The sequence below is a fragment of the Thalassophryne amazonica genome, chromosome 1 (assembly GCF_902500255.1).
Source record: "Thalassophryne amazonica chromosome 1, fThaAma1.1, whole genome shotgun sequence".
Classification (NCBI taxonomy): domain Eukaryota; kingdom Metazoa; phylum Chordata; class Actinopteri; order Batrachoidiformes; family Batrachoididae; genus Thalassophryne; species Thalassophryne amazonica.
Window position 1 is genome coordinate 145737020 of NC_047103.1, and position 25144 is coordinate 145762163.

Genomic DNA, 25144 nt, shown 5'->3' on the forward strand with positions numbered 1-25144 from the left:
ATACCGAGACACGCCCTGTTCATTCTGCCTTGGGGGAGTGAAGGAGGAAGAAGCATCTACATAACAGCACACCAACTTAAGGAGATAAGTAAAGGAAATAAGAGAACACGATGACCAATACTACTGGTGGCATAACTGACACCATCTTCAAAGTGAGTAGAGTGGAATTTGTAGCACTACTGTTAATTTGGCTGCTATACTGCTGTGTCGGCCGTTGGGACTTACGACAACCACTACGAATAGTAACGCTACTACATGGATGTGTCAGATTGGCGATCATCAATCTGCACTACGGTCAGAGTGACTTAGGGTTGTCTTTATTCATCACTCATGTCCTCGGTCGCTTTAATCTCCAATTTGACTGTTGGGGAATATGGCAGTACACATCGATTACAATTTGGATGGTGATAGATATGATAGCAATCTTTTACGCCCCGGCAGTAATAGCTGACATTGTGTGCGAAGCTGTGATGGTCCTGACCCTATTGGCGTACATAGCTACGTTAACTGGAGCCGTACAACGCAAGAAACCCTGGCTCTACAAACTTGGACTAATCATAATTTGGGCCATAGGATGGGGAATATTATCATCCTTATATTGGCTGTCTATGGTTAGCCAACTACTCCTGCTGATATGGTTTACGACCTATGATGCTTGTTTCCCGCGTACAGCTTCTTCAGCTACTACGGGAATGGTAACGTCATCACCATCCCCATCTCCTACGGTGATCATGAGGCAGCTTTGGCGTGCATCGGAGTAATCCCAACAAACTCTTTTGCTTGCTTGCAATATAATTATTAAAAGACTAATGTTTCCTCTTACACTGTAGGGGGATATAAGATGTATTAATTGTCAAGCCACCCTGGAACAAGTGATCTACCTCTGGGAGGTAACACCGACTCTGTGGTGCCCGACGTGTTACAACAACAGCTTCGCTGTCCAAGTGGCGCGAGGAATAATGGGACGGAAGGATACATCTTTTGTGCCCCAGGTACCAACAGCAACATACCTGAAAATTGAGGCTGAGGCAACCGTGATTTGGCATTCCCTTGTGGTTGATCAACTACGAGCTGATACTATAGTGTCTTCAGACGGATATACGTATTGCCCTGTGTTTTCCAAAATGTGGATGTATCCTACTGGAATAAGATTTTCTACATCTCATCTTGCTGATGGCCGGATCGTGGCCATTGGTCCTTCACTACCACCGGTTCCACGTTCATCTCCACAGCACGCTGTGGAGGTTGGAGTACAGACCGAGGATATAAACTGGTGTTTGGAGGCCCTCACGCAGGTGTTCCTGGAGGACCACCTTCAACAGCCTGAGCCTGAGGATATTCACGCTGCAGCTTCACCTCAATCGAAGGATGCATCACCACCACGACCGAATACACCAGTTACCCCGTGTTATACACCTGTAACCCCCGCTTCACCATGTGCACCATCGTTCCATGACGGATTATCATCTCAGGAATATGAGGCAACACCATCTACATCGGATTTACCATCACAAGCATCGCAGATGGAGGAGCAGCCTTCTGACGGCGACAGCAATCTACAGATGGGCGAGGAGGAGTACGTGGTGCTGGACGAGTGTCGTTCAACTCCAGCGCCTCCTGTTCTATCTCCGATGGTGGATGAGAAAGAAGTGCTCACCCTTCACCCTATCGACGACGACGGGGATGTTTTTATGGAAGTATAAGGGATCGGCAGAGCTTCAAGTCATGGAGGGGGTGTCAAGAAAGATGACTTTAAGCTTGCTTTCAGCTTGTTTTCATCTTGGAATATAATACGTGCCATTGGATTAATACACACGTTGTTGGAATAAACTGAACAGTGTTTGGTACTTTCCTGGAGTGACTGAGGACATACCGGACTTTTCCATTGCAGATGGAGAGGCCCACGGAATGAACTCAGTGGTGAAGACGATGGAATATGTCTAAGATGATTTTAAAATGACAAAGTATGATCAAATGAAGTATTAATATATTACAAGTAAAATCTGAGAATGATTCTAACATAAAAATGATTAAATGAATAATTAATGTGATAAAAAGTAAAAGTTGATTAGAAGAATGTGTTTTACAAATAAGTGAAATGAATGATTATATGAGTTGTTTTTCTGGCTGTTAAAAAGAGGAAATGAGAAAAGCTGTTTTTGAGCAGAGGTGAAAAAAGAAGAAGTTAATGATGTAACAAGCGAGGCCAGAAGGGCTGAGGAGAAAAACAACTGATTAGAACATTAAGATGTAATAAGATATGAAATGAATAATAATTAATGAAAATGTTGTATATGATCATATGAAATGTTTTTATGTGAAAAAGAATTGAAATGAAATGATTGAATATGATTAAATGTGATTAATATTACATGATTTAGAAAGAATGAATTCTCAGAAAAGATGTGTTAAACAGAAAAACAGGAAACTTGCGCAACAGATTTACTGACAATCGGGACATCAGTTACCGGTAGCCAGGAAATGTTCTCCAGATGGCTTCCAGTAAAAGAAGGGGGTAAGGGAGGAGGTTTGGACTCATCATCATCCCCATGGTTACTAAGATCACCCCAGCAACGGCAAGAATTTTCGTATAAAAACTGTACAACAACAGGAAACGGGGTTATTCTTCCAGGGAGAGGTGCTGTTGTCACTTCTCCGCTGCTACGAGGAGATCACAAGACTTGACCATCTTGTGAGCTGCAATTGGAATCGAGGAGCGAGAGGATTGGAGACATAAGAGATTATTTGAGAGAGTTTTCAACTCCCACTCAGGCCGTCCAGTCATGGAGTAGCAGAGCATTGGAGAATAATCACTGGCCTTAAGTCTGAGTGGGGAAGTTTCATCGTTTTCTCTCTCATGGAACATCACATCTTTCCAGAATGGATTAGATCAACTTTTGGTTGATTGAAGAAGGAATAAACTCTTATGTGGATTATTTCCTGAAGGATTACAACATCACAAGGATCGTGGTCAGCTAACAACTAAAAGCTGATGAAGAGGAGACCAAGTTCATCGAACTGGGGATTTTAACATCAAAAGACCTCCTTCCCTCACTCCTAGAAAATTTGATGAGAAGTTAATCCAGTCCAGTCAGAGTAAGATCAGATAGCATTATTGAATCAAAAACAAAGATCTCTGCCAATCATTATTCTGATTATATTTGAATTACTGTTGTGAAATTATCATCACATAACCGATATTGATTATGTTGTCAGCACTTGCAAAACCTGCAATAAATTTCCAAGCATGCAGTTAAAGTGTTAAGGCTCGGACATTGGATTTGTTGATTCTTCTTAAGGTGTAAAAGTTAAAGTTTTTTTTTTTTTGGGTGTATAACATCAAAAAGTGCTCTAAAAAGGTTAGTCTGGTTTTTAACGAAATTAACGCATCCTGGGGACTCGCTGTACGAGTCACTAAATTTAAAATCTAGCAACATTCCAAGAGCCCTGATCCATAAGAGGAGAGCTGCCGTTAACGGGCGTGGCCGGCTCGTATCCTGGTTCCAGAAGGAGGCTATTCGACCGGGGTGCGAGATCAGCGTCAGCGGGGTGGACGTCCGGATGGAGGCAGTGAGCGGCTAGACGAATCTCCTCGCCACCAGCTTAAACAGCCTTTGTGCAGCCCCGCCGGGTAATACCCGCGGAGACACGAAGGTCGGACCCCAGAGACGGAGAGCTGGTCGTATGTAAAGCGGGATCTGACACCTTCTTTAGGTCAAACTGACTGCAACCACTCTCCAGGGTATAACACAAACATCTTCTGCAGAGTTGACACAGAAACAACCCTGCCTGGTGACCAATACACATCGGACCCTGTCTTAAGAAAAAAAAAAAGGAAGAGCTATATTTCCAATGCACATACATGTTTAGATATAAAAATAATTGTAATCTGACTTTAATCCAAACTAATCACATCTATCCATCCATCTGATCAATGCCTTTTTCTGAACTTGCTTATTCCTTTTAAGGGTGATGGGGGAGTGGGGAGTTGCTGGAGTCTCTCCAAACAGTCTTTAACTGAGATATGGGGTACAACCTGGACAGGCTGCCAATCTATCAGGGCCAACCTAATTACAACAGTTGGAGACAATCTAACCAGGGGGAGCAGTGGGCAGCCACTGTCTGTCACCCAGGGACCAGCTCCAGATCTAGATATGCTGCCTTGGTCAAGGGCAGAGAAAGGAGAATGACCCTAATGTGTCTTTTTTTTTTTCCTTGTCTTGATGATCAGAGGACACCAGACTGTTCAGAGGAAACTTTCACTGACACCAGAAGAAAGGTGTGGGCACATTTGAACCCCAAATGTTCTTGCTGTGAAACAGGAGTGCTAACCACTGAAGTACTGTGCTGCCAAATGCTGATCTTTGGTGCATGTTGTAAGGGGAAAATCTTTCTTTGTAATTTTCACAGTACATAACGTGCTCTGAGTTGGGTTGAAACCACTCATTACACTGTGTACTGCTTTGTGCCAAGTGGGAGATGAGGCCCACTCTCATTCTAAAATGTATAACAAGAACAACCACACCAAGATAGTTTAAAATGAATATCCTGTATGGACACCAGGCAGTATCCCTCAGTGGTGAAAAATGAAGAGAACATGGAATTGCCAAAACCTGCAGTTCTTAAATTGGCTACTTGTGGCTTACTCAAGTGTCATTCCAAATATGATTCAATATAATAATATTAGACCCCTATGTTAGAAAAAAATAAATAAAAATTATGTTAAAATCCAACTTTAAAGCAGAAGTTAACATGTTTACAGCCTGGTACAAAAAAAACCAAAAAAAAAAAAAACCTTGGATATCTATAGGTGGTTCCCCTTTTCATCACAAATATAAAAAAAAACACATTCTTTATTGTAACTTATCATTTTAAGCCATAAATGTATGTACAATTACAGGTGTGGTTGTTTTGAGGCACAGCTAGGTGTGAGTGTGTGTTAGGTCCAGATGGCCAAGTGCCAGCAGCCACAACATTCTGACCATTTGGGAGGTGAAGTGAGTAACATTTATTAGCTTGTTATAATGACACCTGCCAATGAGTGGAATAGATGAAGCAAGAAGTTAATATTTTGTACTTGAGGTTAATGTGTTGGAAGCAAGACAAATGGAGACACAAAGATTTGAGTCATGTTGACAATGGGCAAATTGTGATGGGTAGACAACTGGGTATGTGTTGCAGTCATCCATTTCAAAATGAGCAAATATTTGCACTAAAACTATAAAGATTATCAGTTTGAACATTAATTATCTTGTCTTTGTGGTGTATTCAATTGAATATAGGTTGAAGCGGATTTGCAAATCATTGTATTCTGTTTTTATTTACATTTTACATAACATCCCAACTTCATTGGAATTGGGGTTGTATAATAAATTTGCAGCACAGTAACTTAGTAGTTAGCTTTGTTGCCTCATATCAAGAAGGTCCTGGGTTTGCTTCCCCCAATACTTTCTGAGCAATCAATCAATATAGAGCGCTTTACAGCACCAACTGGTGTCTGAAGCACTTAACTTTAAAAACACAAATTCACAAAACATAAAACACATATACAATAAAATTTAATACAGAAGATAAAAACAGAACATGTCACCTCCCCACTAGGTGTTAAAAGCCAGTTTAAATAAATAAGTCTTTAACTTAGATTTAAAAAGTGAGAGGTCAGGAATAGTACGTAATTCAAGAGGTAGCCTGTTCCACAGTCTGGGGCCAGCTACCGTAAAAGCATGGTCACCGCAGCGTTTGTATCTTGACCTCGGAACATCTAAGTAAAGCTGACCAGACGGCCATAATATCCTACTGTAAATGCGGAAAGTTAAAATTTCAGACAAGTAGGGAGGCAAAAGGCCATAAATAGCTTTAAAAACTAACACTAAAATCTTAAAATCAATTCTAAAATGAACTGGAAGCCAGTGGAGTGAGTACAGGACGGGCGTAATATGCTCCCGTCTAAAAGTGTTTGTTAAAAGATGAGCAGCAGCATTCTGCACCAATTGGAGACGTGCAAGAGAAAACTGATTAATGCCAGAATAAAGTGCATTACAGTAATCAAGTCTGGAGCTGATGAACGCATGAATAGCCGTCTCAAGATCACGTCTACTGAGGAAGTGCTTTATTTTAGCCAAAAGATGAAGCTGGAAAAAACTTGCTTTGACAACAGAATTTATCTGTTGATCGAACCTCAAACAGCTGCTAAATATCACTCCCAAATTCTTGACAGCTGGTTTTACATAATTCCCAGGGCACCAAAATTTAGTGTTACCACTTTTGGTATGCCAGAGCACTCAAACACCATGATCTCAGTTTTATCATTCACGTAAAGGAAGTTTTGGAACAGCCACTGCTTTAGATCGCGAATACAGTCAAACAGTGATGACAATGCATCACTCCCATTAGTCCTCATAGGCAGATAGATTTGCAGATCATCCACATAACAATGAAAGGACAGGTTGTGCTGGGTTATAATTGACCCCAATGGCAAAATGTACAAAGAAAATAGAATAGGCCCAAGAAGAGAACCCTGCGTCCCTCCACAGCACAGAGGAGCAGTTGATGAGGAGAGGTCCCCAATCATAAGAAAAAGCTCCTTTCCACCAAATATGATCTAAACCACTTAAGTGCAGTACGCTGAATGGCAATAACATGTTCTAACCTGGAAACAAGTACTGTGTGATCCTCAGTATCAAAGGCTGCTGTGGTGGACCAACAGAACCAGCACAGCAGGATTCCCTGCATCCACTGACAAAGTGATGTCATTATGAACTTTTACAAGTGCCTTGTCACGATCTAAACCCAGATTGGAATTTTTGGAATTTTTGGAATTTTTCAAGGATGTGATTGTCTTCTAAAAATGACTGTAACTGTATACAGCACGTGGCAGCCGGTAGAACCCAGCTGTGAACACAGCGCATCTGATTTGCATCCGCCGCAAATCAGATGCAAAGCAGATGTTGTAAAAATGCTTTATTCATGACCAATCTGTATGCAGTCGCTACAACTTATTTTAGTTCATCATGTGGACATGATGGGCACGCAAAATATCCATTTTACACACTGTCCCAGTCCGCTGCCAAGCCACAAATCCCTGTCAGTTGTGGATATCAGCAGATGACGGTGAATATACAGTGCATAGATTGAGTATGTATTGAGTACGTATGGAGTGTGTAAGGCGGATGTCATCCGCAGCCAAAATTTTGTGCAGCTCAAAAATCCTGGTAACGGAAAAACGTGCCTCTGTGGATAATTGCGGACGTGTGCGGGTGTCGGCCGACTCATACAAGCATGTTTCATGCATACAGGGCTGTGAAATGAAAACTATGAAATCCGAGGAAAATTTGCAGGGGGTCTGGGGGGGGGATACAGCTCCCCAGGAGCCGGGGTCTAGGGCCCTGTGGGGCCCCAGAATTACATTTTTACCTAATGATTCTTTTTCAGCATCTCCTGGAAGAACAAATCTCAAAATTAGTGGATATTTAAATTATCCTTTGACCTGTCAATGATGATGTTGAAATAACAGAATATTATGTGGAAGTAGGACCTGAAATGATTTTCCTTTTAATTATAAACCAAATTATGCATTAACTCAGAACAATTAAACTACATGCAATTTATGAAGACTGAAAAGACTGTTACAGCATTTCAAAAACCACAGCTAAAGCTTGTAGAATATTTGGAAAATCATGGTAAAATACCTTATAATAAAAAGTCACATATGCTTGTGTAAATTCATGCAGCCTAAATCCATTCAAAGCCACAATGTCTTTTTTACAATGAGAGAAAGTCTAGATTAGTGAAAAAAGTCACATAATCCTGTTTGAACACCAGAATGTTTATTTTCCAGGGAGAGAAAACTTCTTACCGTGTTTTCCTGAGAGGGCACAGTTCACTTTTCCCATTTCTTTTATCTTTCAGGTGTGTTGATGAAGCCAGCGACAATTCCACGGATTCTTGTCCTTATAAGACTTTTACAAACCGTCTTTCTTGCCATCTTCTCTCTGTGCGACGTCGGTCCATGACACAGACATGCTGCACAAATCTTCTTTTAAAAAATTGAAAGCTCTAAAATTTTGGGATGTCCACATGCTACGTTTAGCTTAAGCACCGCAGCAACCAACCAGTCCTGCTTTATGACAACTGTCATAACAGCTACGCTCTGAGTGGCATTTTTCCACCGCGAAACTCCGCGGATCCGAGGAAACTGATTTGACTTATAAGACTTACACTATGTCATTAAAAAAAGAGAACGCTTTGCGATAAGCATTTAAAAAAAATCAGTGATGTTCACAATTAAAGAGTACATCACTAACCCCCCCCCCATGATGAAATCCGCGGAATCCCGTGGAGTTTTCACAGCCTTGTGCATATTGCGGATGTTAAGCGAATATGAGACAATTTCGTGCGCAATCCATACGCAAATCCTCCTAAACGCCAGTGGGACAGGGCCCTTAGACAGAAATGGCAGATGAGGCACAGGTCTAAAATTGGATAAAACTGACGAGTCCAGGTGAGGTTTTTTAAGAAGGGGTCGAACCACAGCATGTTTAAAAGCAGCTGGAATAGACCCTAATCTAAGACAAGCATTGATAAAAGTGAGGAGACCCACCCCAACAGTATTAAAAACCTCCTTCAGCACCTTAGCTGGAACAACATCCAAAGGACAACTTGTAGGTTTTATGTGTTTCACAACTTCAGCAAGAAATGCAAAAGAAATGGGCTCAAACTGCTCAAGCACAGCAGAATGTGCACTAGTAGCAGACAACTCAACATTACATTTCTGATCAGTGTTCTGTCTGACTGATGAAACTTTGTCAATAAAAAAACTGAAGAAACTCCTCACAGGTTGTGGTTGTGGTTGTAGCATCCATCAAAACAGAGGTGCATGGATTTACAACTGAGTTTATAGTCTGAAATAACACACTGGGACAATGACAACTGCTAGAAATAATATGAGACAGATATTGTGCTTTTGCCTCCTTTACAGCCTTCTGATAGTCAGTTAGACTGTCCATCAGAATACCCAGAGACACCTGTAGTTTGTCCTTTTTCCATTTTCTCTTCGCCTGTCTGCAGTATTGCCTGAGGGCACGGGTTGTGGCATTTAGCCAGGGGTCGGATTTTGATTTCCTGGATTTGCAGCACATCGGTGCAACGGAGTCCAAAATTACTGTTCATGTGGAGTGGAAAGAAGAGAGGATGCTATCTGGGAGTAATGGAGAAACCAGTCCATTCATGGCATAAAACTGAGAGTCCATGAAGGCAGTAGCAAAGTCCCCTGCTGTCGAAGAGGTGACCAAATGATGGTGAGAGACAGGAACAAGTGGCTTACCAGCAGACGGAGGAGCAGTAAATTGAAAAATAACAGGAAAGTGATCTGAAATAGCAATGTCTGATATGTCCTTAAGGGAAACTGAGAGCCCAGAGAAATGACCAGGTCCAAAGTGTGTCCACGATTATGTGTTGGTCCATCCACAACTTGTGTTAGACCAAAAGAGTTCAGGAGGCTTTTAAAATCATCAGCCAGCTGATTAGAAGGACAACAGATATAAATATTAAAATCACCACAGACTAAAAGTTTGTCATATTTTGGGATAAAATCTGCCAGAAACTCAGAAAACTCCTGAAGAAAATCTTAATTAAATTTTGGTGGACGGTAAACAAGAGCACAGAGCACAGGACAGTCAAACTCCATCACAAACAACTGAAGTTCAAAAGTGGAGTAGACATTTGCAGATAAAAATCGGCAAACTGCCTTTAAAAACCGTGGCCACACCACCGCCATGACCTGATGCTCACAAGGAGCTGAAAAACGAGCAGTCGGGGGGAGGAGCTCAGAAAAGGCACTATTTTCACCTGGTTTCAGGAGAAAATCCAGAGCACAACTAGAGAAAAGTCATTCAAAATGAAAGTCTTACTTGTGAGTGACCTTGTGTTGATGAGCGCCACACGGACTGAGGGCACGTCAGTCTGCTGGGAGACACGACTTAGCGGGTGCAGATTCTCCTGCACGCAGCCCCGTCTGCAGCTCCTCACAGGACGGTGATGCAGAAGTGGAGACCCGGCACCCCGGACAACCGGCCGGAGCCACCGATGGCTAAAATCCAGGGAACGTCGCATGTCATAGCCGTCATATGGTGTGAAGAATCCAGCCATGAAATGCCCCGGAGCATGTTTGCAGGAAGCAGCCAGGCACACACTGAGCCGAACACGGACACTTCCTCTCTTCCTACGTCCCCTGCAGCGCAGACACCAAGGCAACACGACAAGCGGCCGGCGCAGAAAGTCCAGTACCGACGCTAAGACAGGCGGCGGGAGTAGCACATCCCTAGCCATCCGCCAGAGCCAAAAACAACTAGATTCTCCAGCAAAGCCCAAACGCTGATAAGAGTCTGCCGATCATACACCAGAAGCGGTGACACATTCTGTACAACAAAATGTAAAAACATTAAAAACGACAACAAAAGAAGTGAGTGCCGACGGCAGGCCACACACAATGGTGCCATCTTGCATCTTGATAAATAAGTAATGATTTGCAAAGCATTGTATTCTGTTTTTATTTATAATTTACACAACATCCCAACTTCATTGGAATTGGGGTTGTATAATAAATTTGCAGCACAGTAGCTTAGTAGTTAGCATTGTTGCCTCATATCAAGAAGGTCCTGGGTTTGGTTCCCCCAGTGCTTTCTGAGAGGAGTTTGTATGTTTTTTTTTTTACCGTGTTTACACTGGTTCCCTCTGGGTGATATTGACCGTAGGTGTGCATTCAAGTGTGAATGAGTTTGTCTGTGTATTTTTGGCCCTGTGATACATTGGCAACCTGTGCAAAGTGTACCCACTTCAAATAGAATTAAATTTATTTTATTTAAACAGTAACAAATCACAACAAAATTGTCTCAAGGTGCTTCAACCTTTGGTCAGGGAAGACAGACTGAGAGCTTCTTACCAACCTAACTGAGCAAGCAGACAGGTGACAGTGGTAAGGAAAAAAACTCTCTCTGGCATTTTTGAGGAACAAACCTAAGGCAGCCCATACTCAGAAGGGTGAAACACTGCTTGGGTCAATCCAATAGTGTTCAAGGTCTTTACAAAAAAATTGACGGACAAATAACAGTTCATTAGGTACAAATAGTTCATCTTGGTGCAGAGTCTCTAGTTTCAGCTTTTGAATACTTCTGATAGGCCTTTCACCCTATGACTGCTGGGATAGGCTTTATCCCCCCACCATGACCCTTGATTGGAGTAAGCCCATACAGAAAAGGAATGAATGTATAATAAATTAAAAAAAAAAAATAATAATAAAATATACACCATGCAGTACAGCAGCGCTACCAGCTTGGAAATACAGGGTAGAAATTCTGGAAAAAAAAAATGCTGCACCTTTCCTGAAGAAAAAAAAATCCATCCACATGTTTTTCCACAATGCTGGAGTGTCACATTGTATGTACAATTACTGGCTTTGTCTGGCAGGGAAAATAAAAATAAATGGACTGGATTTTTATTGTGCTTTTCCATCTATATCAGAAGCTCAAAGTGTTTTACAGTTATGCCTCACATTCACACACATATATCGAAGTCAGGGTGATGACAAGCAAAGCGTTCATTACACACTGGGAGCAATTTGTGGATTAAGGAACTTGCCCAAGCGCCCGTAGCGATATTCTGGCCAGATGGGGTTTGAACCAAGGATTCTGTGGTCTCAAGCCCACTGCTTATCCATGAGACCATCACTTCCCTGTGAGTAAAATAAAGTGTTTTCAGGTCAACAGAAACATTATTTTAATCTTTATGAGCCGGGATCTGCCACTAACATAAGCTGTGCCCAGAGTGCAGCCTCTCAAAGGGACAGAGAGAAAACACATGTGACCTTCTCCGTCCCCTAGGATGAGCTGTGAGTCAGAGAAGAGATGGATTTTGCAGATGAGAATACATATTTTAAAGTATTCAGCTGAAGTCTGTGTTTTTCCTTCGCTGTTCTATTCATAGAAACATGACAAAAAGTGCGCTTAGACTCGCTTGTGTGTACAGATTGTAACATACTGTTTTTTGCCTACTACAGCATGCATAACTGGATGTAGCCCACGTGCTTTTTAATACATTTCTAGATATCCACCAAACTAGTTTTAGATCCAGAAATTGCTATTGAAAATGTACATACTTTTCCTTCTGGAATACACAATTGAAGTTGTGGCAAGGCATGAGGAGTGTGCATGCATCACAAAGCTCCCAGCAGATCCATAAAATCAAGAACAACTTTGTAGAGATAGTGTACGTAATCACTGCACATTAGAAAAACACCAGTATATATATATATTTTTTGGGCTTGGCTTTATCAAAATTGATTTGGTCTGCCTCTTCATTCTCATTCATTCTTACTCTTGCAAATTAATTTGAGATAATCTTCCTCATATTACAGATAGTGTGCCATTGATAGGTATCCTATTGATTTTTTTTTTTAACCCAATGGGGTGTGAGGACATTTTTTGGACAGTTCACTCGCCTGGCATAAATGTTTTATTATTGCTGTTAACAGCTCTCCCTGCATCCCACAATCAAGTTTTATGTCTCTTTTTTCAGGAAAACCTGTGCTTTCAGACTATATATGTTTTTGTTGTGTTTTATAAGTGTAATAAAGGTTTACTATCAAAAATAGGCAAGGAAAAAAATAAAGCAAAAAATAATTTTCCACACACAGCAACTGTACAAAGGTTCAAACAATAAACACAAATGTACATTTTGAACAATATATACAAAATGGTCTATGCATTTTGTTGTCCATTGATATGGTAAACAGTGCTTTACGCAGAGAAAACAACAGAGTTATCCAGTAACATTCACATGCAAACAAGTGATGCAATCCTGATAGTTACACACTCTTTGTTTGAGCATGTGAGATTGTCATCAGTGGCTCTCCATCTGCTCCATGTGCTTTCACTTTCGCTGTGCGTAATGGCACAGGGTGCACTGAGTGTTTACTAATAGTATGTACTCACTGGAGCACCCAGGGGGCTATTCAAATGGGCCAACTAGTAACATATCACTCCTGAAAACGATCTTTGGCTTTTCACGTGAGGTGAATCTGCCCTACGATTGGATTTTGGAAAACCATGTGACGGTAAACCAATTCCGATTGGACACTCACACTGCGCACGTCATCACACAGCTTCTATGAGGAGTACAAAGATGGTGGATGGTGGCTCAAAAGTCCGCTGAGTTAACTTTTCAGCAAAAAAAAAGAGTAAGTTTCTATCCCATATCATTAAGAAGTTATTTATAATATAGTAAAGCTTGGTCTTAGCCGTCGCCGTCGGTGTCGGCCCCAGAGGGTTAAAGGGTCTTTTTTTTCTTTCAAAAGCCTCTCATCAGGAGCCCACAATATGTGCACCTCAATAACACACATGCACAATCACCTTTCCTTGCTGAATGGTAAAGTCGAAAATAATTATGGCCTGTTCCTCTTTGACCTTTGCATTTAAATTTGATTGACTGCATTCTGTCTGGTTTGGCTGTTCAAAGAAAAAAAAAAAGAAAAAATTAAGCACTCATTTCTTCTCCATTGTTTTTTTTTTTATGTGTTAAGCAAGCAGCAATTTTACAAAATGTTCCTGGTATTGACTAAAGTCTTTGCAGTTTAAGCACAGCGATGGACAAAGCTTTTAAGAAGTTTAAAGGGTAAATTTACAAGACTTTTGAGGTCATTCTGCACTTTCTCAAGGATTTGTTATCCACAGTGGAGAGGTTTTGAGCTGAATTCTGCTGAATTTTTAGCCTTGGGGAGCTCTCATCATGCAGCCCTTCTCACTGCTTGTCTCTGTGGTTCTTGTGTCAAAACAGGAGCCTCAACTCAAAAAGAATTACAGAACAGAAACGCGTGTGTCTAACAGAATAGTGATGAAGAAATCTGAATCCCACCTCCCCTTCTGCAACAACAAGAACATTCATCTGTCCAGATGCATAAAGCATCACAAGTTTTAAAGACCGATTTTTGAGTGATTAAATTGGAAGGCTTAAGAGGAGGGTCCATCACTCTTAATTCCAGCATAATACATTAGCACTTTGAGCCTGAAGATTGGCAGCATAATTCATGACAACTTTCAAATTTAACAGTTCACAAGATTAGAAAATGATGCACTACTGCAGACTGATACGGAAAAGACGGGAAGTGTAGAAAAGTTAGAAAATGGTCAATTCAGGGTAACATAACTATATGTAAGAGTTAAAACCTTACTTTTAAAGAAAAAAGATGGACAATTTAAGTCGGGTCCATAAGTATTTGGATAGTGACACAATGTTTGGAATTTGTCCTCTGGCCACCACCATGTACGGAGGACCTCATGCCTGTGAATCAGCTGCAAATCATGAATTATGCACAAACCGTTAATTACAAAATCTAAATACTGAAAATAATATCTCCAAAAATGTGAACACAGGTCTCACAAAACGTGAATGTGGGTCTCGCAAAACATAAAAGTCATTCATTATATACACACACACACACACACATACGAGGGCTGTCAATAAAGTAAGGGTCCTTTTTATTTTTTTCAAAAACTATATGGATTTCATTCATATGTTTTTACGTCAGACATGCTTGAACCCTCGTGCGCATGCGTGAGTTTTTCCACGCCTGTCGGTGACGTCATTCGCCTGTGAGCACTCCTTGTGGGAGGAGTCATCCAGCCCCTCGTCGGAATTCCTTTGTCTGAGAAGTTGCTGAGAGACTGGCGCGTTGTTTGATCAAAATTTTTTCTAAACCTGTGAGACACATCGAAGTGGACACGGTTCGAAAAATTAAGCTGGTTTTCAGTGAAAATTTTAACGGCTGATGAGAGATTTTGAGGTGATTCTGTCGCTTTAAGGACTTCCCACGGTGCGAGACGTCGCGTAGCACTCTCAGGCGCCGTCGTCAGCCTGTTCAAGCTGAAAACCTCCACATTTCAGGCTCTATTGATCCAGGACGTCGTGAGAGAACAGAGAAGTTTCAGAAGAAGTCGGTTTCAGCATTTTATCCGGATATTCCACTGTTAAAGGAGATTTTTTTAATGAAAGACGTGCGGACGGGTCCGCGCGTCGGGACGCAGCCGACGCGGTGCGGCGGCACAGGAAAAACACCTCCGTGTTGATAACCATTTGTAAAATCCAGGCGGCTTTTGATGGCTTTCAGTGGAGTGAGTATATGAGAAATTGTTTAACAGGCAGGACATGTTCCAACTTGTCCTTAAGGCTTTCAACAGAGGTGTTTTTCCTGTGGCGGAGCGTCGCAGTGGCTGCGTCCCAACGCGCGGACCCGTCCGCACGTCTTTCATTAAAAAAATCTCCTTTAACAGTGGAATATCCGGATAAAATGCTGAAACCGACTTCTTTTGAAACTTCTCTGTTCTCTCACGACGTCCTGGATCAATAGAACCTGAAATGTGGAGGTTTTCAGCTTGAACAGGCTGACGACGGCGGCTGAGAGCGCTGAGCGACGTCTCGCACCGTGGGAAGTCCTTAAAGCGACAGAATCACCTCAAAATCTCTCATCAGCCGTTAAAATTTTCACTGAAAACCAGCTTAATTTTTCGAACCGTGTCCACTTCGATGTGTCTCACAGGTTTAGAAAAAATTTTGATCAAACAACACGCCAGTCTCTCAGCAACTTCTCAGACAAAGGAATTCCGATGAGGGGCTGGACGACTCCTCCCACAATGAGTGCTCACAGGCGAATGACGTCACCGACAGGCGTGGAAAAACTCACGCATGCGCACGAGGGTTCAAGCATGTCTGACATAAAAACATATGAATGAAATCCATATAGTTTTTGAAAAAAATAAAAAGGACCTTTACTTTATTGACAGCCCTCGTATATATATATATATATATATATATATATATAAAAATGTTCAGTTTAAGTAGTTTATGGAATTCAGTTTATGGATAAATTACTGCAGGAAGACTTGATCGCAAACCCTATCACCGCAAAAATTATTATTTTTTTATCCATCCATCCATTTTCTTCCGCTTTATCCGGAGTCGGGTCGCGGGGGCAGCAGATCAAGCAAAGCCGCCCAGACCTCCCGATCCACGCACACCTCCCCCAGCTCCTTGGTGGTGATCAGAGCAGCTCTCGCTTCTGGTGTCAAGCAACCGGCCCCACTGGGTGTTTCCCGATCCAGGGACAGTGTTAACTGAGGACTCTGACTGGGACGGTCCACCTGTCAAACAGTAATGAAGGCATCAAATGGTAATGATGGCGTCAAACTCCGGAAGGAGAGAAACCTCCCCCTCCGGTAAAGAGATCAATAATCTGAAGTGAAATGTTGTAGAAAAACAAACAACACTAGTTTCTAACCTCAGGAAGGTAAACAACGACCTCCGACCTTATTTTTATACATATGGGCCGTCCTCTGAGCTGAAAAAATAATACTGACCTGAACGAGCAGACGGTGGAGAAATGGAAGCCGAGAATTCTCTACTTTTTCATTTGTATCTCCATTTTCAAAAAAAGAGTATTGCAAATGTAACATCACTTTAACAGCCAGTTTTCTTTAGATGAGTCAGGGGATGGATACATGTAGATTTCCAAGACAGTGAATATGTTTTGGACTCAATTTGCATCAGTTAATGGGTAATGTAAGCATTATGGCACTGTGTGACGAGTTTATCTGGAATAGGCAGACTGCAAAAATTGGGTAGCCATGTAAAGCCCTAGTCACATGGCACTAAAGGAGGACACCGAAGCCCAAACTAAACAAGAAATCTGGACTTTCAGAGGCATCATTTAACCCTTGCCCAGCTTCACTGCTGCAGCTGGCACTTTGTCAGAATTTTCAAACTGTTGAAAAATGTGAACAAATCCTAACGACAACCTCAATTCATCCAATTTCCATTTTGATGTCTATCTTAACAGTTCATTATTGTTTACATAGTTTCCGTAACATCAGCGTTCCATTTGACTGTCGTTCAACTTCGTCCAACCTCCCAAGTCCAACGTCTTGCACAAACATTGACGATATCGGAACAGATCCATAACAAAGGTCCAACGAGCTACACGTAACATCCTTGTATCACTGATGACTTGTCCATGCGCAGGATGAAAAGCAACGTTGTCATACAGAAACAATAGCGGTAAGAATGTTTTATCAACGACTTTATCTACAGTAGTGTTCAGAATAATAGTAGTGCTATGTGACTAAAAGATTAATCCAGGCTATTAGTAAAAAAAAAGTAGAAAAAGGGGTGTTCACAATAATAGTAGTGTGGCATTCAGTCAGTGAGTTTGTCAATTTTGTGGAACAAACAGGTGTGAATCAGGTGTCCCCTATTTAAGGATGAAGCCAGCACCTGTTGAACATGCTTTTCTCTTTGAAAGCCTGAGGAAAATGGGTCATTCAAGACATTGTTCAGAAGAACAGCGTAGTTGGATTAAAAAGTTGATTGGAGAGGGGAAAACGTATACGCAAGTGCAAAAAATTATAGGCTGTTAATCTACAATGATCTCCAATGCTTTAAAATGGACAAAAAAAACAGAGATGCATGGAAGAAAATGGAAAACAATCATCAAAATGGATAGAAGAATAACCAGAATGACAAAGGCTCACCCATTGATCAGCTCCAGGATGATCAAAGACAGTCTGGAGTTACCTGTAAGTGCTGTGACAGTTAGAAGACGCCTGTGTGAAGCTAATTTATTTGCAAGAATCCCCCGCAAAGTCCCTCTGTTAAAAGACATGTGCAGAAGAGGTTACAATCAACTGGCCTAAAGAGAAATGGAGGAATATTTTGTGGAGTGATGAGAGTAAAATTGTTCTTTTTGGGTCCAAGGGCCGCAGACAGTTTGTGAGATGACCCCCAAAGTCTGAATTCAAGCCACAGTTCACAGTGAAGACAGTGAAGCATGGTGGTGCAAGCATCATGATATGGGCATATTTCTCCTACTATGGTGATGGGCCTATATATTGTATACCAGGTATCATGGATCAGTTTGGATATGTCAAAATACTTGAAGAGGTCTTGTTGCCTTATGCTGAAGAGGACTTGCCCTTGAAATGGGTGTTTCAACAAGACAATGACCCCAAGCACACTAGTAAATGAGCAAAATCTTGGTTCCAAACCAACAAAATTAATGCCTTGCAGATGTGAAGAAATCATGAGAAACTGTGGTTATACAACTAAATACTAGTTTAGTGATTCACAGGATTGCTAAAAAAGCAGTTTGAACATAATAGTTTTGAGTTTGTAGCATCAACAGCAGATGCTACTAATTGTGAACACCCCCTTTTCTACTTTTTTTTACTAATAGCCCAATTTCATAGCCTTAAGAGTGTGATATCATGAATGCTTGGTCTTGTTGGATTTGTGAGAATCTACTGAATCTAATGGTATCTTGTTTCCCATGTAACAATAAGAAATATACTCAAAACCTGGATTAATCTTTTTAGTCACATAGCACTACTATTATTCTGAACACTACTGTATATTGCAACTATTTCTGGCTGGCCTGCATGTGCACACACGTTGTTGTTGTGAAGACAACATCTGTCACATATTGTCAAGACCTGTAAGTATTACGGACATGAGGACAAGGCTGACTATGCTCTGTCTCATACCCGCTGTCAGTCTCATGTCACCGTGAATGTTTTGTTTTGATTTTGTTTAAAGCGTCAAGGTCGATGTTGGCTTTGTTTGTCTTTCATTAGTTTCGGTTTTGGTTTGTTCCTTTTTGTGCTCTTGATTTGCAGGCTTTTTGGTGATGGGGAAGGTGCAGCATCATTTGTCCACCTTTTCTAGATGATTTGTGACTTTGTGACTTTTTTCCTTCATTCAGCTATTGCCGTGTGCCGTGTGACCGTCCCTAAGAAGACGAGTGAGGGAAACCACCAAGACATCCATTACAACTACAAAGGAGTTATAGGCATCTGTGGCTGTGAGTGTATAAAATGTGCTTCTTGTATCTTTTATCTTTTGCATCGCATTATACAGTTTCAAGGAGGAGTGGCTCAGAGAAGGATTTTGTTTAAAAAAAAATGTAAACATTTTGCCAGGATGGATTTTGGACACCGAATTTTTCTTGAATGGAAACCCTTGCCCATTGCATTCCATCATGAAGCTTCAGGGTACTGGACAAACTGCTGGACATTATAGATGATGCCAGTCACCCTGTAATCAGCAACCAGAGGAGCCTCTTCAGCCACAGACTGCGCCTTCCCAAGTGCAGGACCAACAGACTGAAAAACTCCTTTGTCCCTCAGGCCATCAGACTGTACAACTCCTCATTCAGGGGGAGGAGGAGTAACAGGAAGACAGAGGTCAGGAATGAGAAGAACAGTAGTAGCCAGTAAACCAGTATTGATCAGAATGTCTCGTATTTATATTGTGTATTTATATATGCAAACTGTCAATTTCATCTTATTTTTATTTATATACCACCAAATCACAACAGAGTTGCCTCAAGGCACTTCACACAAGTAAGGTCTAACCTTACTAAACCCCAGAACAACAGTGGTAAGGAAAAACTCCCTCTGAGGAAGAAACCTCAAGCAGACCAGACTCAAAGGGGTGACCCTCTGCTTGGGCCATGATACAGACATAAATTATAGAACAATTCACAGAACAATTTGTTTTTCTTTTTTTACTTTCACTGTTGATGTTCTGTGTGCTTGTTACCCTATGTGCTGCTATATAATGCTGATGGAACCTCAATTTCCCTGAGTGAGTCTTCCCAAGGGATCAATAAAGTTCTGTCTAATCTAATCTAAACTAAAATGTGTTTTGGTGTCACATATAAAAGTTAGAATCCGTCCACTTTCACTAATCAAAGCCACAGAAGGCGATAACTTCAATGCTGTTATTGGTGTCTTGGTGACTTCTCTCACCTGTCTCCTTCTTGCAGAGTCACTCAGTTATGGAGAAGAGACTGTTCCAAACACATTTAACATACATTACCATGCTGCTTTGTATTTCTTAATGATAGATGTGAATGGGGTCTAGTAAGTATTCAGAGACTTATTGATAGACCTACATCCTGACATTTCCAAAAGAAACAAGTTGTAAAAGTGATCATTTGTGTGAACAGTAATCTTTTTAATTTGTCCAATAATTTATGGGCGTGGAAGTGGAGGCACAATGTATACACATGGTCATAATTCGTAAATGGTTGATGTAAGCATGTCTTTCTTCATTCCGACTCCATTATGAGGTAGAACAGAGGCAAACATACCAAAAAATGATTAAATACTTGTAAACCTGACAATAGCTTTGTTTGAAATGGTAAAAGAGAGATAGCATCAATTTCACAACACTCTCATCTAAATAAGGTCACAGCCCAATTAATATTAATCATGTTCCTTTTTTAACTCACATTGCAAACTACACAAACCTCCACATTTTGTTCTTGCAATACTGTGAAATCTCACGCATCGGTTCTGATGCCTTTCCTGTCAAACCTTGTCTTCATCATCTTTGATCTCTGCTCCCAAACTGTTCTTTCTCAGCTGCTTAAAAAAAAGATGAAGAAAAAGAAAATATTTTTCATATATTCACATTTCTTTGTAGTTGGAAAAAAAAAATCTCAGGGGACAGCAGAGCACATCCACTCAGGCTGGAAACAGATATGTCACTGTTTTATTTTCATCTGCATTCCTGCATTATTGCGAATTGTTTTGTGTGGCCTATTTTACATTGCACAACAGTTCACCTGGGAGACACCGGTTCAAAACGCAACACACTGCAATCTTGTTAGCTTTCCAGTTTTGGTACAAAAGCCTGAAGTGATGCTTCCTCACAGTGGGCAGCCATACATCTGTTTAGAAAATACTGTTGGAGTGCAACCGTGCATGTCAGAGCTGGAAGAAACAAGCCGTTCTGGTTTGGTGGAGCAATCTGAAGCAACAACCCCAATGTGACAACTCATTTGAGCAATGTCTATCTGCCTGTCTGTCTGTCCCCGGACTCATCCCAGGTCCTTTAGTCAATGTCTTCAAATCTTGATATGTTGAGCACAGTACACCCCAGAATTGCCCTTAAAATGTTTGTTTTAGAAAAGGTCATGGTCATAGGGGGGGTTGAGGAATTTCCACGGCAAGAACAACTTTACCGCTGGTCAATTAAAAGTCATTGAGGTCAAATATCAAAATTAACTTTTTCCACTCCACACCAAATATGGCACACATGCAGGATGGAGCTTGGTTCTGGAATTGCCCACCCTAGATGAGATCAAATTTACCGAAGGTCAATCACCTGTCATGGTAATTGGGGTCGAAGGTTAAATTTATGGTTATCTGTTGGATTTGTACCAAACCTCACATGCAAATGCTGGACTGTGCCCTCAGCAAAGAGGAGTAAAGTTTACCAGTGGTCAGCCATTGTGGGTCAAGGTCATTGGCCCCACAGGTCAAAATGTTTGTTTTTCTTTTAGATTTGCACTAAAACCTGACCCACCCATGGAAGTGGGCTCCAAATTCATCCAGCAGTGTTAAATTTGGTAAAGGTCAAGCATTGGGATCAAGGCCATGTCTGTCTAGCCATTTGTTGGCCTGCTCCTTCAATGTTCTTTTGCTTAATTTCTCTGAAACTTAGCATGTCAGTGAAGGTTGACCCCAGAATTGCTCCTAAAAACAACAACAACAAAACAAACAAACAAACAAAACAAAAAACAGATTTTCAACCCTATCTGGACGAAATGTGGCACACACTTTGGTGGATTGCAGAATTATCCTGGCAACGTCCAGCCAAAGGTCAGTCATTTGGGTGAAGGTCACTAGGGTTTAAAGTCAGATTGCCATAGCCTTTCATGTACATACAAACACACGGGTACAATTACATCATAAAAGCTAAAATGCAGCACAGCGAGAAAGTCTGTGTTCTTTCCACAGCTGCATTCCAGCGATACTGAAATATTTTTGTCTCTCTTGCAGTTTGGCTGTGCTTTTGACTCTTTCGCTGTTGTTTAATAATGATCACATGTTTGTAAGGCTAACAGTTGCCCTTGTGCCCTCACGGTGAATAATGTGCTGTACACACAACGTGAAGATTAGTAACACAGTGCAACACAAACAAATGATGTGTTTCGATTCAAGATAAAAACAGTTTGGACACAAAGGCTTGGATTAGAGGGACATATTAATGCGATAACAGCTTGGTTGCTTGGAAAAAAATAAAATCAGAAGGGGGGCGTATACTCTGTTAGAGTATAATAGTTATTTCAAGATTTAGAAGGAGAGGAAGTAGCGAGGCCAGTGAGTCAGACTCTGTTAATCTGGCCCTAATGCAGATATACAGGACATTTTTGCATATGTACAGGAAACTTTCATATAATGCCTCACAATGACAAAAGTTTAGTTTCTGATAAACTTGAGCTTGAATTTTGACCAATCTGTTCCCAAGGGCGCAATTTAGAACTAGAAATTGGGGGGCAAAGTGCGAGGCCCGCAGGGCCGAAGACCATAGGCCGGGGGTGTGGGGGCCGCTTTAGGCTCCCAGAAGCCAACGGTTTCTAGATAAGCTCAGATGCATTCTGAGCACCCAGAACAGTAATTTAAATTTTTTGAGAAGACCATAAAGTGGACACCATTTGACTTATACAATTTGAAACTGTGGATATAAGTACTTTATTCTGAGAACAGCCAGCATTGATTTTATTAACATCCTGGTGTAAATAAGGTATCACCACATGTGTAGAATTCAAAAAGAATGATAGAATGAGTTCTCATTAAAAAAAACAACTGCAATGTGGTAAAATATGTATTCATAAATATGAAAGAACAGGCTCTTAATAATTATTAACTATCGCATACTGTATTTTTTTTCTCAAGATTAGTTTTTGCATAAGTTTGAAAAAACAACAGATCATAAGTTTAGGATAAATTATTTATCATGAATTTAATTTTTGAAGTGGCACTAATGACAACACTCATACTGAACATAATTTCGCTTGCATAGACTGATTTTGGAGATCAAGCAATAATTGCAGATGGGCTTTCTGTGGTCCCAGATAGCTTTTCTGATTTCCTTTTCTAACTTTCAGAATTTAGTAAATTAGCATATGGTCCATTGATACTTATGTGTAGACACTAGTCCCTAGAGGCAGCTATTTTTGGTTTCAAATCTTGGCAAATGCAGTCCCAGAAAATTCCGAATTTTGTTTTGTTTTTTCGTGCTCCCATGACGAAATGAGTCACATTTTTGTGACGGAGCTTTTTTGACTCACTATTCCTAACCCTACTCCCACCCCCAACCCTAACCTTAACCATAACCTAATCTTACTCCTTGCCCCCACCCTAACCATAACCACCCCTGAGCTCCCCCTCCCCCGCTTCACTTCTGTGCAGCGATCACAGAATGAATAAAAATGAATTTGTGCTGACGTAACGAAAATGAGGTGCTTTTCATCACAATATCACAAACCAATAGATTAATGTATATTTCGTGCTGCTGAAGCACGACTTGCCGTGAGACCAGGTTGACTATCCACCACAAACATGTCACAACACCACACAGGGTGCAGGGAGCATTTTGATCATATTCAGAACACTTGCCATTCAACTTCACTGTCACCCATTACTTGCCACTAATATGCCACACACACACGTCATCTGTGTCACATGTTCAAATGGAGCAACTTCAAGCCTCACACTTTTTGGCAGTTGCCAGTGTTGGAGACAATTACTTGTGAGTACAGTACACCAGTGGTTACCACTAACATGACATGTCTGTGATAGTGGTGAGAAAATGTGTGGGCGTGGCAAACAGATTGCAGATCTCAGACTATATACAGTTGTATGTAAAGGTTTGGGCACCCCTGATGACTTTCATGATTTTCTTTTATAACATCATTGGTTCTTTGGATCACCAATTTCAGTTAAATACATCATTATAGCAGACAAACACATTGATATTTGAGAAGTGAAATGATGTTTATAGGATTTACAGAAAGTGTGCAATAATTCTTTAAACAAAATTAGGCAGGTGCATAAATTTGGGCACCCCAACAGAAAAAAATACATCAGTATTTAGTAGATCCTCCTTGTGCAGAAATAACAGCCTCTAAATCAATCAATCAATCAATCAATCAACTTTTTTCTTGTATAGCGCCAAATCACAACAAACAGCCGCCCCAAGGCGCTCCACACTGCAAGGCAAGGCCATACAACAATTATGAAACACAGTCTACGTCTAAAGCAACATAACCAAGGGATGGTCCAGGGTCACCCGATCCAGCCCTAACTATAAGCCTTAGCGAAAAGGAAAGTTTTAAGCCTAATCTTAAAAGTAGAGAGGGTATCTGTCTCCCTGATCTGAATTGGGAGCTGGTTCCACAGGAGAGGAGCCTGAAAGCTGAAGGCTCTGCCTCCCATTCTACTCTTACAAACCCTAGGAACTACAAGTAAGCCCGCAGTCTGAGAGCGAAGCGCTCTAATGGGGTAATATGGTACTATGAGGTCCCTAAGATAAGATGGGACCTGATTATTCAAAACCTTATAAGTAAGAAGAAGAATTTTAAATTCTATTCTAGCATTAACAGGAAGCCAATGAAGGGAGGCCAACACGGGTGAGATATGCTCTCTCCTGCTAGTCCCCGTCAGTACTCTAGCTGCAGCATTCTGAACCAACTGAAGGCTTTTTAGGGAACTTTTAGGACAACCTGATAATAATGAATTACAATAGTCCAGCCTAGAGGAAACAAATGCATGAATTAGTTTTTCAGCATCACTCTGAGACAAGACCTTTCTGATTTTAGAGATATTGCGTAAATGCAAAAAGGCAGTCCTACATATTTGTTTAATATGCGCTTTGAATGACATATCCTGATCAAAAATAACTCCAAGATTTCTCACAGTATTACTAGAGATCAGGGAAATGCCATCCAGAGTATATGCTTCCTATAGCTCCCAATGAGAGTCTGGCATCTGGTTGAAGGTATTTTGGACCATTCTTCTTTACAATACAAGGTCTGTTAGAAAAGTATACGACCTTTTTATTTTTTTCAAAAACCATATGGATTTGAATCATGTGTGATTGCATTAGCCAAGCTTGAACCTTCGTGCGCATGCGTGAGTTTTTTCATGCCTGTCGGTTGCGTCATTCGTCTGTGAGCAGGCTTTGAGTGAGGTGTGGTCCACCCCTCTCGTCTATGTTTTATTGCGAATAAATGTCTGAACGATTTGGAGCTTTG